The following is a 17,772-nucleotide window of genomic DNA, read 5'->3' on the forward strand; positions in this document are numbered from 1 at the left end:
GAAAAAGCCATTAGGGGCTTTATTGCGAAAAGATATAGACGGATTAATTAGGTACAATTATCCAAAAATTACAGCAACTTAAAAAGACAACGAACTAGAGAAAGTCTATAAGATACTAAAAAGCTTTTAGGCATAAAGAATTCTAAAAGTACAGCTAGAAGATCTATAGACGGATATATATAAAAATCAAAAAGTAAAGTATATCCTAAAAAGCATAGCAGAGCAATTCGTGGAGGACTTTTATAAGGGACTAACCTAAGGACATAATAGAGCTACGGGCTTAGTGTTAAGACTCTAAGAGGAGTACATTATTAATAAAATCTAAAGGATAGCCAAAAGGGTTATAAAGGAATATCTAAATTGCTAAAGAAATAAACTAATAAGGCATAAGCCATATAGAGGGCTACAACCTATTAAAATACCAGAGAGACTATAGGAGGTCATATTATAGGACTTTATTATTAAGTTACTAAAATTAAAAAACCCTATTACCGGATAAGATTACGACGCGATCTTAATAATAGTAGATAAGCTTATAAAGTAGGAATACTTTATAGCATACATAAAAGAAATCTTAGTAGAAGATATCGCTAGAATCTATATTAAAGAAGTATTTATAAGACATAGAGCACTAAGTAAAATCATATTAGATAGAGATCTAAGATTTATAGCAGTATTCTAAGAAGTATTCTTAGCGAAGCAAGGAGTTTAAGCAGCAACTTTTACCGCATATTATCTACAGACAGACAGTTAAACGGAAAGGTTAAATTAAACGCTAGAGTAGTACCTAAGACATTATATTAATTATACACAAAATAATTAGGTATCGCTATTACTAGTTATATAATTCGCATATAATATAACACCTTAAGAAGGAATAGGCATATTACTATTTAAGGCAAATTATAGATACGAGCTAAGAATATCGTTATTACCATAGTAAGTAAAGAAAACGAGTAGTATAGCTAAAGAGAGAATAAAGACATTAATAAATCTTTATATAGACCTTACGGAATTAATAAAGAAAGTATAAGAAAGAATAAAAAAGTACTATAATACTAAGAGATCTAAGGGACCAGATCTTAAGGAGGGAGATAAAGTATAGCTACTATATAAAAATTTCAAGAGTTAATAATTAAGTAAGAAATTGGACCATGTCAGACTAGGACCTTTTAAAATTACACAAAGGATTTCACCGGTTACGTTTAAGTTAAACCTACTAGCTAAAATAAAGATCTACCCTATATAGCACATTGTAATGCTAGAGCCAGTATATAGGAATATTAAGCCACTAGTCTATAAAGCAGACACGTATAGAGGATAAGAAGAAGACAAATAGCAAGTATTAAAGATCGTTAATTATAAGAATATTAACAACAAGATATAGTACGAGGTTAAGTAGATAGGCTACACTAAAACTACTTAAGAGCCACTAGAGAATTTAAAGAACGCTATAGAAAAGGTACAGGAGTATTAGAAGAGATTAGATTAGGCAGTATTAATAAAAAAGGATTACCAAAGAATAAGTCACCTAAGGGGGACCCAAGAAGAGCAGTTACCGAACTACTTAGATCTATTTCCTTCTCTATTAAAAGAAAATCCATTCTTTTATCACCTAGTTCCTACAGACCTTATTTTATAAGTTTTTACTCCTTAGAGCAAACCTTCTTACAAACGCATTAAAGACGCTAAACTTTTATAAAGGTAGACTACTAAGCCTTAAGGGCACAAGCAGATTCTTTAGATCGATAATAGGCTTCCGCTAGTACTGCGGCAAGATTACCCTTAAGTTTTTCTGCCTTAGATTAAATACAAGACCCTAAAATAAATTAATTAGGGAACTAGACAACTATTAAGAGTAATAGGTCGCGCATATTCAATATTAGAGATAAAGTAAACATTATAGGATAACCAAATATTTGCTTTAGTGTACTCTAAACAAGAGAAAGATTGCTAGGATAAAGGACTTACTAACGCAACGCAAACTAGCCCCTCTTTTACATAACAAGAACATAGAAATAGTATTATCTTACTAAGAGATAATATTACAGCAATAGTACGAGACCGACGGGCTATAGAGGAAGAAGAAGGTGCTTTAGGTATTATAAGTAATAATATTAACCAAATTAATTAGACGGATATTATACCTCTAGTAAACGACCTAAAGATACTAGGTATCTTTAAGGACAAAGATAAAGAGAAGGGAGATAGTATTACGGACGCTTTAAGTACAATATTATAACTACTTAGAGAGGAGTTAAAAGAAGCTAGTTAGTTAATATAAGCATAGTCTAGAATAGAACCCATAGAACTATATAATAAGGAATAGTAAGCAGAGTCACATAATATAATCTATATAATTTGTATAATCTATAAAATCTATTACAGAGCGAATAGAGTAGATAGAGTAGACAGAGTAACAACTTTCTTAGGAGTACGGTTGTGTATTTAAGGACCCTCAGTCCCTACCTAGATAGTTCCTTCCTTGTAATAATTCTTAGAATACAATTAGAGTTAATCTATTAGGCAACCACTCCACCAGTTATTATTACGTTGTTAACTTTTATACTTGCATTTCCTACACACCTAGCCCATTAACGAACCCATCGTAGTTCTTGCTACAAGGTTCCGTTACAGTTTTAAAAAAAAAAGGGAAGAAAGTAGCTATTAAGGACGTCCTATAAAAGCGCTAGGTCTATAATAGTAGTTTAAAAAAAGCTACCGTTAGTGCTTATAAAGGAGGAGGTCTTAAGATAGGTCTTTAAATTAGACGTCCAGAGGATACTAAGAGCCTTAATTATATAATACAGAGCCTTAATCAATTATATAAATGCAGAGCTTTAACTAAATAACTATACAGCTAGAGTTTTAATTAATTATCTAAAGATATAAGGCCTATAGATATAGAGCCTAGGTTATATATATAGTAGAAAACGCCTTAGTTAAATCTTAATTAACTAGACACTGTTTCTATAGTTAAGATAGATTAACTATAGCTCTTAACCAGGCCGACCTAATACCCTATTTAAACGCTGGTTAATTATACGTTATCACAGCTAGATTAAATCAGTTACCCATTACCACCTAGCTAGACGTCTTCGATTAGCAGTTAAAAATCCTATAATTGTAGATAGATAGGCACTAGGTCTAATTAGGAAACTAGTATACGGCTAGAGGATTATTAAAAGCACTACTAATTAACGTTTTAGAGCCTCTATAAGAGCCTCTTCCCTTAACTACCTACCCCTATTAATTAATTGCCGCCCGTCTTAACGCCTATAGATTAGTTACTAAAACAATCTTTCCTTTAGATATAGATATAGAGCTTTATACGGAATCTTATATAGAGTCTACGGATATAGAGCATATAGGTATAAAGCCTTAATTAGATAATAGTACGGCAGCTTAACTAGACGCCTATATATATAAAGCCTTAACCAATTATATATCTATACGGAAGTTTTAATTAATTATCTACAGATATAGAGCCTTAGTTATATCTAGGGTAAAAAATACCTTAAGTTAAGCTAGGGCCTTATTAGATCTTAATTAGCTAAACGCTATCTCCGCATTTAAATTAAGACAATTAGAGCCTTTAACCGGGCTAACTTTCTACCTTAATTAAACTACCGAACGATTAGCTGCAGCACGTCGTCGCTAATCAATTAGATAGTCTTCGGCTAGTAGTTAAGGCAGGTATATAGGCACGTATATAGACATATATATAGATGTGGACGCAGAATATACAATACAGAGCTACTAATGCACAGCTAGATATACAGCTAGACGCATAGCTAGGTGCAGGGCCTAATATAAAGCTATAGGTAGAGCCTTAATCAAAAGCTGCGTATAATACAGACTAATACGGAGTCTTAATATTAAACGACTAACTAAACAATTAAATTAAGCCAAGGCCTCTACTATCTTAATTAACTGCTTAATCTCCACTGTTCTAGATCTATACCGCCGCTAGATCTATTTTACTGCTAAATCTACTAGATCTTTCTACGATTACTCTACTAACCGCTATACCCTACTGTTTTAATCGCCCCGCCGCCGCGGTTCTAACTAGCCGCCTCCGACCAACTACTATTAACCATTCTATTACTACTGCTACTACTACTACTACTGTCAGATAATCTGTATTCTTGGTGGCGTAGGACGTGCACTGGTCACGTGCACGGGTCACGTGTATTGTAAATATCTTCGTCTAAGCCCAGGGGCCCTAGGTCAAGACATGATCAAGATTATCAATCAATCAACCCATTTTCATCAATGAATAGCTCTATATGAACTATCTGACAGTTATAAGCCCGGTCCGCCGACACAAGAAGCTATTCAGCTATTACTCAATCATTTGAAGAAATTCTACCTCATCGTCAGACTCTGACACCTCATCGTCACAAGACGACCCTGATCGAAATCCTACCTCAATTGTCACAGGACGAGATTCCACGAGATTCCACGAGACTCCACCTCAATCGTCAAAGGACGATCCTGATGACAAGGACGATCCTGCGACAAGGACGATCCTGACGACGAATTCCATCTCAATTCCCATCTGCCTATCAGTCAAATGACTCCACCGACGTCGTCGTCTTCCACAATCATCCTCAATAAGCCAGAAGACTGGGAGCAATGGATCTAGCAACTACAAGCCCTCGTGGACAAACGAATTTGGGCCCATGTTGACCCAGATAAGGAAGCACCTTAATGAGGTCTACTATAAGAACCAGCCTATCCAGAAGTTACAGATTTAATGAGAATGCAACCTTATATATATAGCTCTCGACAAATTAACAGAGAGCGTACGAGAATAGTAGACGATACTATAGCTAGGATATAAAGTATTTCCTAAAACAAGAAGAGCACCTTTAAAAGATACGCACCCAAATTACGTCTACAGTATTAATTCAGAAGAAGCTACTGCTTAACCCTTCGCTTATAGTTAAGGAATGGATATCTTAGTTAAAGGAGAATACAGAACCTACCTTATTATTTATTAGGAAAAAGGTATAATACTAGTATACGGAAGCTCTTAAGGGGTTTAAACACTTATTAAAATTAAATTAATGGTTAGATTAATGGGAATATATAATAGTACTAGAAGAGAAGTATAAGATCCCTTAAATGTCTAATAGAATCTGGCTATAAGAATTAATAGAAGTTATTTAACCCTTTAGTAACGCCTACTATATAAAGTATACTACTAAGTTAAATAACCCTTAGAAGTTAAGATCTTCTAAATACCGTAGAGTAGCAAAGGAGCTGCAAGAAGGACTTAAAATACCCTTAAAGAAAGCCAATACTACTATAAGAGGGAGTACCTTTAATGCAGACTTTATAGAGTAAGCTATAATAGATTACTCTAATACTACTAAAGGTTTAGGGAAAGGAACCTTAGTATATACTAGATGCTTAAAGAGAGCTGGGTTACTAGTAGATAAGGAGATATCCTATAAGAGGCTACTACCTATATACTTAGCGTGCGAGAAATAAGGACATTCCCTATAGGACTATTAGTATTTATTTAAAGACAAGAGACCTAAAGGAGTTATAATCGGAGATGCTTATATTAAAAGGGTATTAAAGAAGGTAGAAAAGAATAAGGATCTCACTAACTAAGTTATAAAGATTAGACTTAAAGAATAGGAAGATAAGGCTTAATAACGATAGGACGAGAGTTAGGAAGTTAAGATTAAGGAAGAAGCTAATGCGATATTTCTAGAATTGTATTACATAGGTTAAATCCATCCACTAAAGCTATTAACTATTCTTAACTTAGGAACCACTCTCTATATCTTTAATAACCTCTCTCATTTCTATAACTTTAGGAAAGCTTTAAGACTTAAATACGTTATCGCTAGCAGCTTAGAAGTGCCTATACTAGGCTATAGTAATATTACTATCTAAGTTATAAAACTAAACAAGAGTAAGGGAATCCTACGTCTTAGGGACGTTGCCTTTTATACGGACTTTAATACAAATTTAGTGTTGTTCCGTCTACTTTAAAAATAAGGGTACTACTAAGACAATAAAGGAGAGAACAATCTTCTAGTTTAAAAGGATAACTTAGTCCTATATTAAATGGAAGAATATTACGGATAATAGACTATTAAATACGTCCGACTAAGAAGTCTATTAGCGTTTAATATAAGCCAACTACTACGCTAAAGGAAGCATAGAGCATTATTAAGAGACGCTCGTTTAGATTTAAAAGGAGATATATGTTTATAGTATCTATGTCTAGGTTATCTAGGACCTATAAGCCTTCATTATTTAGGTCTTAACGCCTTAGGAGTTAAGCTTTAAGGCCTAAAGACAACGGAATATTAATATTACAGTCTCGCTAAAATTAAGCATTAGGTTTTATAAAGGTTCCTAAAATAGAAAATTAATAAACCCTATTTTAACCTTTATATTAACTAGACTAACCTTAAGGAAGCGTATGCCGGATTTATACGAGTTATACTTATCTACAACACTTTCTTAGGAAGATCCTTCCTGTATTTTATAACGACGTATAGTAAGGAGAAGAAGACACTATAAGTGCTTAAAGATTTTATCTAGTGGATTCGTTTAAGGTATAACCTTAAGGTTAACACTATTAGATTAGACAACGAGCTAGGGAGAAGGAGAACCCTTAAATAGCTACGGACTTAAGGGATTATATTTAAGCCTTTAGCGCCATATACTTAAGCTTAAAATAGTACCGCTAAACGCTTAGGGGGTGCAATTATTAAGAGAGTATAAGTAATAAGAATTGCTGCTAATTTACTATATAATCTATAGAACAAGATAGTTAACTATATAGTTTACCTTTAAGATTAAACGCCACGGGAAAGTAATGGTTGGATATTGCTATATAAGAGGTTCTATACCTTCCTAGCTAATAGGAGATTAAGAAAGCCGTAACTAGCGCACCTAAAAGCCTACGGCTGTAGGGCGTACGTAATAACGTTAGACGCCTAGCTAAAGAAGAAAAGGCTAAGTAAGCTAGATCCTTAAGCCTATATCGGCTATCTTATTAGCTATAACTCTACTAATATCTATAGGATCTAGATCCTATATAAGGGTATCGTTATCTCTACTAGGGACGTTATCTTTAATAAAAAGATATTCTTTAACGGCAAGCGAACAGACATCTTAAAGGACCTATATACTGAATTAGACACGCTAATTAAGGAGATTTAACTCCCTAATAACTAGACTAAGAATAAGGTCCTTCTAGAAGACGATAAAGAAGTATTTAAACCGTTAATTTAAGAGGAAGACGATGACGTTAATAAGCCAGTTTAAACCTTTAATAAGTTAGCAGACCTTAAGCTTACAAGAGCTCTTAAAGATGCGTATTATACGCTACCTCCAATAAAAGAAGACAAAGAATCTCTATATGCCTTTTACGTTAAGTATTCTATAAAGTTAGATATATAAGGTACTAATTAAGACGTCGCTTATTAAGTAGGAGATGCGTTTAACACTTAGGGGGTGTCCAACGACTTAGTTAAAGACTCGTTTAAGGAAGCCAGCGATAATAGGTTTGAAGACTTTATTACTAAAAGGATCACGTCAGCCTATTACGGCGCCTTCTTAGCAGGAAGGAAGTTTAACCTTAATAGTTAACTTAATAATAGTAAGCTAAAATTAGGCAGAATATACGATGTTAGATTATATAGGAAGAACCTACCTTTACCACCCTAGTTAATCTAGAACCTTAATACGTATCCTCTTTAAGAACAGTTCTAAGAGACTTAACGAGCCTATCTCCAATCTTATTATTAAATGAGGTCGTTTTAAGAAACAGATAAGAAGTACGTAAAGGGATAGTAGGTCCTTAGCTTAATATAGGTATTCGTCTATAAGATGGACAAGTACGGATTTCTCCAGAAATGTAAGGTATGCTTAGTAGTCTACGGAAATCAACAGGCCCTAGGAGACCTACCTATGAGAGCCACTATATTAGCTAGTATAACCTTCTAAACCCTTATAGCGATCACTATAAAATTTAACCTAGAGACGACATAGATAGATACAGTTAATGCGTTTATCTATTGCGATTTTAACGAGGTTGTCTATATAAAGCTACCGCTAGGGTTTAATAAAGGAAAGATAGATAAAGTACTGCGCTTAAGAAAAGCCCTATACGGACTATAACAATTACCACTATTATAGTAGAAGAATCTCATAAGCTTATTAAACGAATTAGGTTTTAAAGAAGTACCCTAGGAGCCGTGTGTTATGCTAAAAGGTAAAATAGTCGTCTTCTTCTATGTTGACGATATTGTCTTTTACTACTAAAAGATAGATAAGAAGAAAGCCTAAGAAGCAATTAAGGAGCTAAGTAAGGAATACTAGATAAGTACCCTTGGCGAGCTAAAATGGTTCCTAGAAATCTATATACTACGTAATTATAGCTAGAGGCTTCTATAGCTATTCTAGGAAGCCTATATTAAGAAGATAGCTAACTAGTATAAGATAGATCTTAGAGGGCGTCTTTTAGACACTCCTATAGCAGAATTAGAACTCCTTCCTACCGATTACCGTATAATCCGTCCGACGTGTCCGTCCCCTAATACAGACCTATTAGTCCATCCTATATCCCTACTAGCTTCTACAATACTATATTAGAGAAAACTGGATTTAGTACTCTATACAGCTACTATAACACGTTTAGATATTGCCTTTACAGTATTACGGCTAGTAAGGTTTAATTAGGACCTAAGCTAAGAGTACTATTAAGCGGCAGATAGAGTTATTTAGTACCTATATAGCACGAGGAGCAGAGTAATCTACTATAGAGGAGATAAGGGAGGAATAAACGGTAAAGGGAGAGATAAAGGAATACGCGACTAAGGATAAGACGACGGAGACAGTAGAAGTAAAGCGCAATTATTTATCTATGCTAGCGACGCATTATTCGCGGACAACTCTATTAATAGAAAGAGCTTGTAAGGATATATAATAAAGCTATTTAGGGGGCTAATTGCCTAGAGAGCAAATAAGTAGAGTACGGTTATAACATTAAGCATAAAAGCCGAGCTGTTAGCCCTATTATAGACAGTAAAGGAAGCTATCTTTATTAGTAGACTATTTAAAGTAATAACGTTATAACTAAACGAGCCCTTAATTATTAACTGTAATAACACCTAAACGCTTTAACTAATTATAAAAAACACGGCAAAGCTAATCACGAAGCTTTAATACATTAATATCTATTAATACTGGCTACGTTAGGAATATATAAAGAGACGAGTATAATTTCAATAGATAGTAATAAAGGAGATAATTGCTAATGGACTTATAAAGGCCCTACCTAAGCAGAGGTTTTAAAGCTTTGTTAATATAATTGGGATAGTAGATATTAAGGAGCGGCTAAATAAGGAGAAGTAACTAGAGAACCTAAGGGAGAATATTAGAGCGAGATGGAAGGATTTAGATAAGATTATGATTTAATTAACGCATTAATGGACACGAGAAGGTGGCTAGCTTCGTCCTTGATTAGGTTAAAGCTAAGGGGGTATATTAAATAATCTGTATTCTTGGTGGTGTAGGACGTGCACTGGTTACGTATACGGGTCACGTGTATTATAAATATCTTCGTCTAAGCCCAGGGGCCCTAGGTCAAGACACGATTAAGATTATTAACTAATTAACCCATTTTTATTAATAAATAGCTCTATATAAACTATCTAATAACTACTACTACTATTCTAACTGTTCTAACTACTATTCCAACCGTTCTATTTTACTATTCTAATTATTTTACCGCTATAGTTCTAACCAACTACTACTAACTAACTGCTACTAACTAACTACTATTAACTGTCTACCGTTGCTGAGATTTCTACTACCGAAAGTTCTGCTACTTACTAACTATTACCGAGTTCTTCTACTGAGTATTCTACCGCCAACTATTCTATTTTATTTTATCGCGCTAACTATCTGCTTTTATTACTGCTTATACCACTATTACTTTACTACTACTGCTGCTTTTACTACTACCGTTATTATTTCTAGTTTACTACTAGAAAGAAGATTAGATCTTAGCTATAGGTAATAAAAGGACACCCGTAGAACAGTTCTATAGGAAGGCTAAGGATATAGTTACCTACGTTCGTTTAGGGATATACTTTCCTTTATCTATTCTACTTTTGCTATACTCTTATTTTACTATTCTTCTATATTATAGAATGTTAGGGGATAACGTTCTTAGTAGGGGAGGTATATAGTAGTATAGATTAGACGTCGCCTACTATCTTAGTATTTTCCTATATTTATAAAGCCTTCGGCTTCCTTCCTTTTTCCCTCTATTATATACATATTACAACCTTACTAGTTACCAAAATACACTCTTTTCTTTCTTTTTTACTAACTAATTATAACTAACTAACCGACTAACCGACTAACCAACTAACTGACTAACTAACTGACCGACAGACAGATAGACAGACAGCACTGTGACTTTCCCATCTTAGAGAGGTCGTACCCTCCTACAATATAACCGTTACTAACTACTATAAGCTACCTTCCTACTTTACTAACGGCTGGCCAAAACGCAGTGGCTATAAGAAGTTTCTTAAACGCCTTATTAACTCTCTATTTAAACTCTCTATCTATTTACCTTAAAGCGATTACATTTAGCTTTCTATAGACGATATATAGTGGCGGCCTATAGTATATTATGGATATAAGTTAGTTAGGATTAATAAGACGCAGAAGACCTACTCTATATACTTAGCAGTAGAAAGAAAAGGCTATATTAAGAAGCTTTTAAAAAGGAAGCCTCTATGCGAGCTTTTAGTTAATATAATAAAGAGATTACGAGACAGTAAAAACTTTAAGAGGCCTTAAAAGTCGCCAAGAACGACGTATAGGTATAGACTTTATTAAATACCACTATATGAGAAGGGCCCCTATTAGTAGGAGCATGTAAATTAACTTAACTCTAAAAAATAAGGGCCCTATATACAATATATACCAAAAATTCGATATATTTATAACTTTATTTAAGACCTTTAGTAATACGGTAGAACGACTTACTGCCTATATATACACCTTATTAATTAGTACGTACGGGCCCTATTTTATAGGGCGTGTTTATCTATATAAAGGATATAGATAACTAGTATAAGCAGCCGATCTCCCTAACTAAGCCCTGGCTATTAACCCTAATTATTACCTAGTTTCAATCTAGTATCTAATAAGCACTACTTATAAGGACGAAGCTATAACTAATATACTATAAGAACTCCACCTAATTACCTCTAAAAGGAAGGTTTTAGAGCTAAGCCATTCTTTAGAACGGCTCTACCTTAAGATCTCGCTAAACGTATTAGATATTATAAACTCTAACTCTTAGGATTATAGTATAACTATTAACTACCGTCTTTCGTAAAATAGTTAGCTAGCTAATACTTAAGTTAAAATTAATATAGGAGCTAGTAGTATAGGATTTATTAATAAAATCTTTATATAAGATAATAGTTTTACTCTAACCCCATTTAGCTAGTATATTAACGTATTTAGATTTAATAGTAAATATACTATTTTAAGCCGTATTACCTATATAGTATACTTAAGACTTTAATCCCTAAACTATAAAGAACTAATTAGGTTTTTTATTACTACCCTAAGTTACTTAGTAATTCTTAGATAACCCTAGATAAAGCTATATAAAGTAACTATTAAGCTCGGACCCCTAGAACTTGGTTAGCCCCTAAACTCGGCCACCCAACTAAAATTAAACCACCGACTTATTAACCTATTTTCTCTATAACGAATTAATTAATATAGACCAAAATAAGTAGAACTTATAAATAACTATTATAGATTCTAAATATGATGTTTATAAGTCTATATGAAAAGCAGTACTTGTATATAGTGTCCCTTTGGCGATTTTAAGCGATAATTAAATAGCAGACTACTAAAACAATTTATACGCCGGTATAAGTAGCAATTAACTTCTATATAGTAGGCCTTCCTTGCCAATTAGGTTCTTAAATAAGATTTATAAAAAATTTCCCTATTATATACGTAATTATAAAAAAAATAGCTTAAGTCTCTTATTAAAGTAGTAATACTAAGCCCCTTAGTAAAATATAGGTAATTAGCTACTCTAAATAAAATCTTTATATAAAAATTATATATACCTAATTAATAGAAGGTATATAAATTAATAGGGTATAACTATAATAAATTTAAAAGTTTTATAGCTTTTATAAAAGGGTATAAGAAAAAAGGATAATATATAGGTAAAAAATACCTAAAATATAGACAAATTTAATTACAATAAGAGATATCTTTTTTAAAAAAATCCTATAAAGTTGTTTAATAATTATAAATAGGTAACGTATTCCACTATCGAGCCGGCAGAACTATCGAGCCGGCAGATATTTCTTAGTATAACTAACATTATATATAAAAGGCAATGCATTAACAAAATAATACTAATCTATCTTAGCAAGAAGGCAGGATTAATCTAGCACTTTAGGCCTATACCTTAGGCCAATTTCGGAGTATACTACGCGCTGCAGCGGCTTTTAATGTATAACATTAGCGACTCTATAATCGGCTTTATGGAATTACGTTTTAACCTAAAATACGCCCTAATTGCCAGAAGCTTATTACGACTAAAGAGCAGACGATTGTACGATATATCCTTAACCTCAATTCGCGAGGATTTCTACCCTAGCTATGTGAGGTGGCAGATATAGCAGATAAACTGTTAACTACGCGTAGTGGGACACTAGTAGGTAAGAACTGGTCTAACCGATTTGTGTCTCGTATAGAGGAGCTTAAGATAGCATTTACTTAAGTAAAGGACCGCTAGAGAATACTCTAGGAAGATCTAGAGATTATTAACGCGTGGTTTAGGCTCGTATAAGATATAAAGGCAAAGTACGGCGTTTATAACGACGATATCCATAACTTTAATAAGATAGGCTTTTAAATAGGTATAATTAGCTCTATAAAGGTTGTTACAGGCTTAAAGAGACGTATAAGGCCTAGTCTTGTATAGCCAGGCGATTAGAAGTAGGTTACAGTTATTTAGAGTATCTACGCTACTGGGTACGCGACCCTACCATTTATTATCTATAAAGGACGCGTCTATATCTCTATATGGTATAAGGAGGCAGATATACCATATAATTAGAAGCTCTTAGTTTCTAAAAATAGATAGACAAATAACGCGCTTAGTCTTAAGTGGTTAAAGCACTTTAATAAGCATATAAAGACGCGTTAGGTAGGGTTATATAGGCTGCTTATTTTAGATGGCTATAAGAGCCACCTTAACTAAGATTTTAAGGATTACTGCCTTATATAAAAGATCCTTATACTCTATATGCCTGCATATTTATTATATATACTCCAGCCACTTAATATAGTATGCTTTTCGCCGTTAAAGCAAAAGTACTTGTAGCGCGTATAAGACTTAGTACGTAAACGCGTCTACTATATTAATAAAGAAGGCTTCCTTCCAGCCTTTAAACACGCGTGTTTTAATGTATTTTGGAAAGAGAACTGTTAAAAGGCCTTTAAGGCATCTAGACTAGTTTCTATTGACGCGCAGGTTGTCCTTAATTGTCTTGACGTACAATTACGTACCCTACTACTAGTACCCCTACTAGAAACACTATAGAAATTAAAGACCCCAAGTAATACGTATGAATTTGGATCGCAATTAAAGCTTATAAGCGATTCCTTTGTACGATTACTAATAGTAGCCCAGGAAGGCTTCTTAAAGCTTATTAAAGGAGCCGAAGAAATACTACATAAAAATGTACTTATGGAGGCCCGCGTACGAGAGCTTGAAGAGTAATTAGTAGAGATAACTAAGCGTAAGGCACGTAAAAGAAAGCGAATTTAGACTGGCGGGATTATAGAGTATGGTATAGGGGTATCGTACGTAGCTTCTGAAGTGCAGGCAGCGTCTCAGTCGTCTAAGAAGGCTCGTAGTAGTAGTAACTAAGAAAGAGCCCCACTAGCTTAACGGCGCTGTAGGAACTGTGGAGAGACTAGGCATAACGCTCGTACGTGCTAAAAAGATAAAGAAGAAGATATAGAATCCGATATAAATACGTCGTATATAGCTTCTATAGATAGTTACAAGTAAAGTGACTTTTTATATATGGTGTTTACGATGCCAAGAAATATCTGCCGGCTTAATGGTTCTGCCGGCTCAATGGTGGAATACGTTATTTATTATAAAGATAATATTTAGCCTTAGCTAGTTAAATTTATTTTAAAGGAAAATACCCCTAATTAATATAAGTATACTAAGGTTGTAATAAAGCCTTGTAGTAGGAACTATAGTAAACTTATTAATAGGCTAGGTATATAGGTAAATAAGAAGTCAATAACATAATAATAACTAGTGGAGTAATTGCCTAATAGATTAACTCTAATTATATTCTAAGATTTACTATAAAGGAGAGAACTATTTAAATAGGGACTATGGTCCTTTAAATACACAACTATACTCTTAAGAAATCCCCTTTATACATAAGGTACGTATACTCTATCTACTCTATTATAGATCCTATAGATTATATTATATAACCTTAGTTACTATTTCTTATTATATAGTTCTACTAGTTCTATCTTAAACTATACTTAAATTAACCAACTATCTTCTTTTAACTCCTCTTTAAGTAGTTAAAATATTATACTTAAAGCGTCTGTAACACTATCTCCCTCCTTTTTATCTTAATCCTTAAAGATTCTAAATATCTTTAAGTTATTTACTAGAGGTGTAATATCTATCTAATTAATTTGGTTAATATTATTACTTATTATACCTAAAGCTTCTTCTCTTTCTTTAACCGTTCGTTATACTCGTACTATTACTATAATATTATCTCTTAGTAAGATTATACTATCTCTATATTCTTGTTATATAAAAGAGGGGTTAGTATATATTACATTAGTAAGTTTATCCTCGCGATAACCGTCCTCTTATTTAGAGTGCACTAAAGTAAATATTTATTTATTCTATAACGTTCTCTCTATTTCTAATACTAAATATATATAACCTATTACTCTTAATAGCCGTCTAGTTTCTTAACTAACTTATCTTAGGGTCTTATATTTAATCTACTGCTACGCAGCTAGATAATAAACTATCTATTACTCTAGCGGAATTATATTACTCCTATAATACTAAACGCGAAGCCGCTAATACTTAATAATAGGCTCTTAACTCTTATCTCGCGGTGTTTACTTAACTAATCCATCTTAAGAAGGTTTATAAAAAGGTTTATTCTAAGGAGTAGAAACTTATAAAATAAGGTTTATAGGAACTTAGCGATAAAAAAATAGATTCTCTTTTAGCCGAGAAGGAAATAGATCTAAGTAGTTTAGCAACTGCTCTTCTTAGGTCCCCCTTAGGTGGTTTATTTTTTAGTAATTCTTTTTTATTAATGCTATCTAACCTAATCTCTTCCGATACTCCTGTACCTTTTCTATAATATTCTTTAGATTCTCTAGTAGCTCTTAGGTAGTCTTATTATAGCCTATCTACTTAACCTTATACTATATTTTATTATCTATATCCTTATAACTAATAATCTTTAAAACTTACTATTTATCTTCTTCTTACCCTTTATACGTGTCTGCCTTATAGACCAGTAGCTTAACATTTCTATATACTAGTTCTAGCATTACAATATACTATATAGGGTAGATCTTTATCTTAGCTAATAGGTTTAACTTAAACGTAACTAGTAAAATCCTTTATATAATTTTAAAAGGTCCTAGTCTAACATAGTCTAACTTCTTACTTAGTTATTAACTCTTAAAATTTTTATATAGTAGCTATATTTTATCTCCCTCCTTAAGATCTAGTCCCTTAGATCTCTTAATATTATAGTACTTTTTTATTTTATTTTATACTTTCTTTACTAATTCCATAAGGTCTGCATAAAGATTTATTAGCNTCTTTATTCTTTCTTTAGCTATACTACTTATTTTCTTTACTTACTATAGTAACAATAATATTCTTAGCTTATATCCATAATTTACCTTAAATAGTAATGTGCTTATTCCTTCCTATAGTATTATATTATATATAAACTATATAACTAGTAATAGTAATACCTAATTATTTTATATGTAATTAATATAATATCTTAAATACTGTTCTAGTGTCTAATTTAATCTTTTTATTTAACCGTCTGTCTGCGGATAATATATAGTAAAAGTCACTACTTTAACTCCTTACTCCGCTAAGAATACCTCCTAAAATACTACTATAAATCTTAGATCTCTATCTAATATAATCTTACTTAGTACTCTGTGTCTTATAAATACTTCTCTAATATAAATTTTAGCGATATCTTCCACTAAGATTTCTTCTATGCATACTAGAAAGTAGCCCTATTTAGTTAACTTATCTACTATTACTAAGATTATATTATAATCTTATCCGGTAATAGGATTTTTTAACTTTAGTAACTTAATAATAAAGTCCCATAATATAACCTCCTATAGTCTCTTTAGTATTTTAATAGGTTATAGCCCTCCGTATAGCTTATACCTTATTAATTTATTTCTTTAGTAATCTAGATATTCCTTTATTACTTTTCTTATAATATTCTAGATCCCGTTAATAATATACTCTTCTTATAGTCTTAATACTAAGCCTATTGCTCTATTATGCCCTTAAGTTATTCCCTTATAGAAATCTTCTACAAAATACTCTGCTATACTCTTTAGGATATACTTTACTTCTTAATTTTCATATATATCTATCTATAGATCTTTTAGCTATGCTTTTAGAATTTTTTATACCTAAAAGCTTTCTAGTGTCTTATAGACTCTATCTAGTTCGTTATCCTCTTAAGTTACTACTAGTTTAGGGTAGTTATATCTAATCCATCTATCCTTATCTTTACGTAGTATTACTCCTAATAGTTTCTTATTATTCTATAGTTTAGCTTTTCTGCTAAGTACGTCTACTCTTATATTTTTAGTTCCCTTAGTATACTAAATCTTAAAATGGTATTCTGTAAGTATTTCTACCTATCTAACTTACCTTTAATTAAGTTCTTTCGTTATTAGAAACCCCGTTAGGTTTTTATAATCTATCTTAACTATAAATAGCTTTTCTATGCCTTATAAGAATGCTCTCTATTCCTTAAGTACTATAACTATACCTAATAACTCCTTATTATAGACGTCATAGTTTAACTCTAGTAGTATAATCTTTCTACTATAATATAATACCGGATGCTATATATCCTTATACCTCTATAGTAAGTATACTCCTAATATATAGTCTAATATATCTATTTCCATAACCGTGTCTAGTTCTAGTTAATAAATTTTAAGGATTAGCTCCTAGGTAAATAACTCCTTAAGTTCCTTAAATAACTTCTTCTATTCCTCTCCCTATGCCTATAGTTCCTCTTTCTTTATAAGCCTAGTAAACGGTTTAATATTCTTTAACTATTATACTATAAACCTTCNGTAGTAGTTGCAAAACCCTAAAAATAACCTTAACTGTGTTACATTCTCTAGTTCTTACTAACTTACTATAGCTTTAATCTTCTTTAGGTCTATACTAATATAACCTAGTTTAATAATAAATCTAATAAAATTAGTCTTCCTTATAAAGAACTTATATTTCTTAATTGCTACTAGTATCTATTCTTCTTATAGTCTCTTTAAAACCTATTTAATATATTCCCTATATTCTTCCTTAGTTATTAAATAAATAATAATATTGTTAAGGTATGCTATAATAAACTCATTAAGGTGTTCTCCTAATATACT

The sequence above is a fragment of the Cenococcum geophilum genome, assembly GCF_001692895.1.
Source record: "Cenococcum geophilum 1.58 unplaced genomic scaffold K441scaffold_7, whole genome shotgun sequence".
NCBI lineage: Eukaryota > Fungi > Ascomycota > Dothideomycetes > Gloniales > Gloniaceae > Cenococcum > Cenococcum geophilum.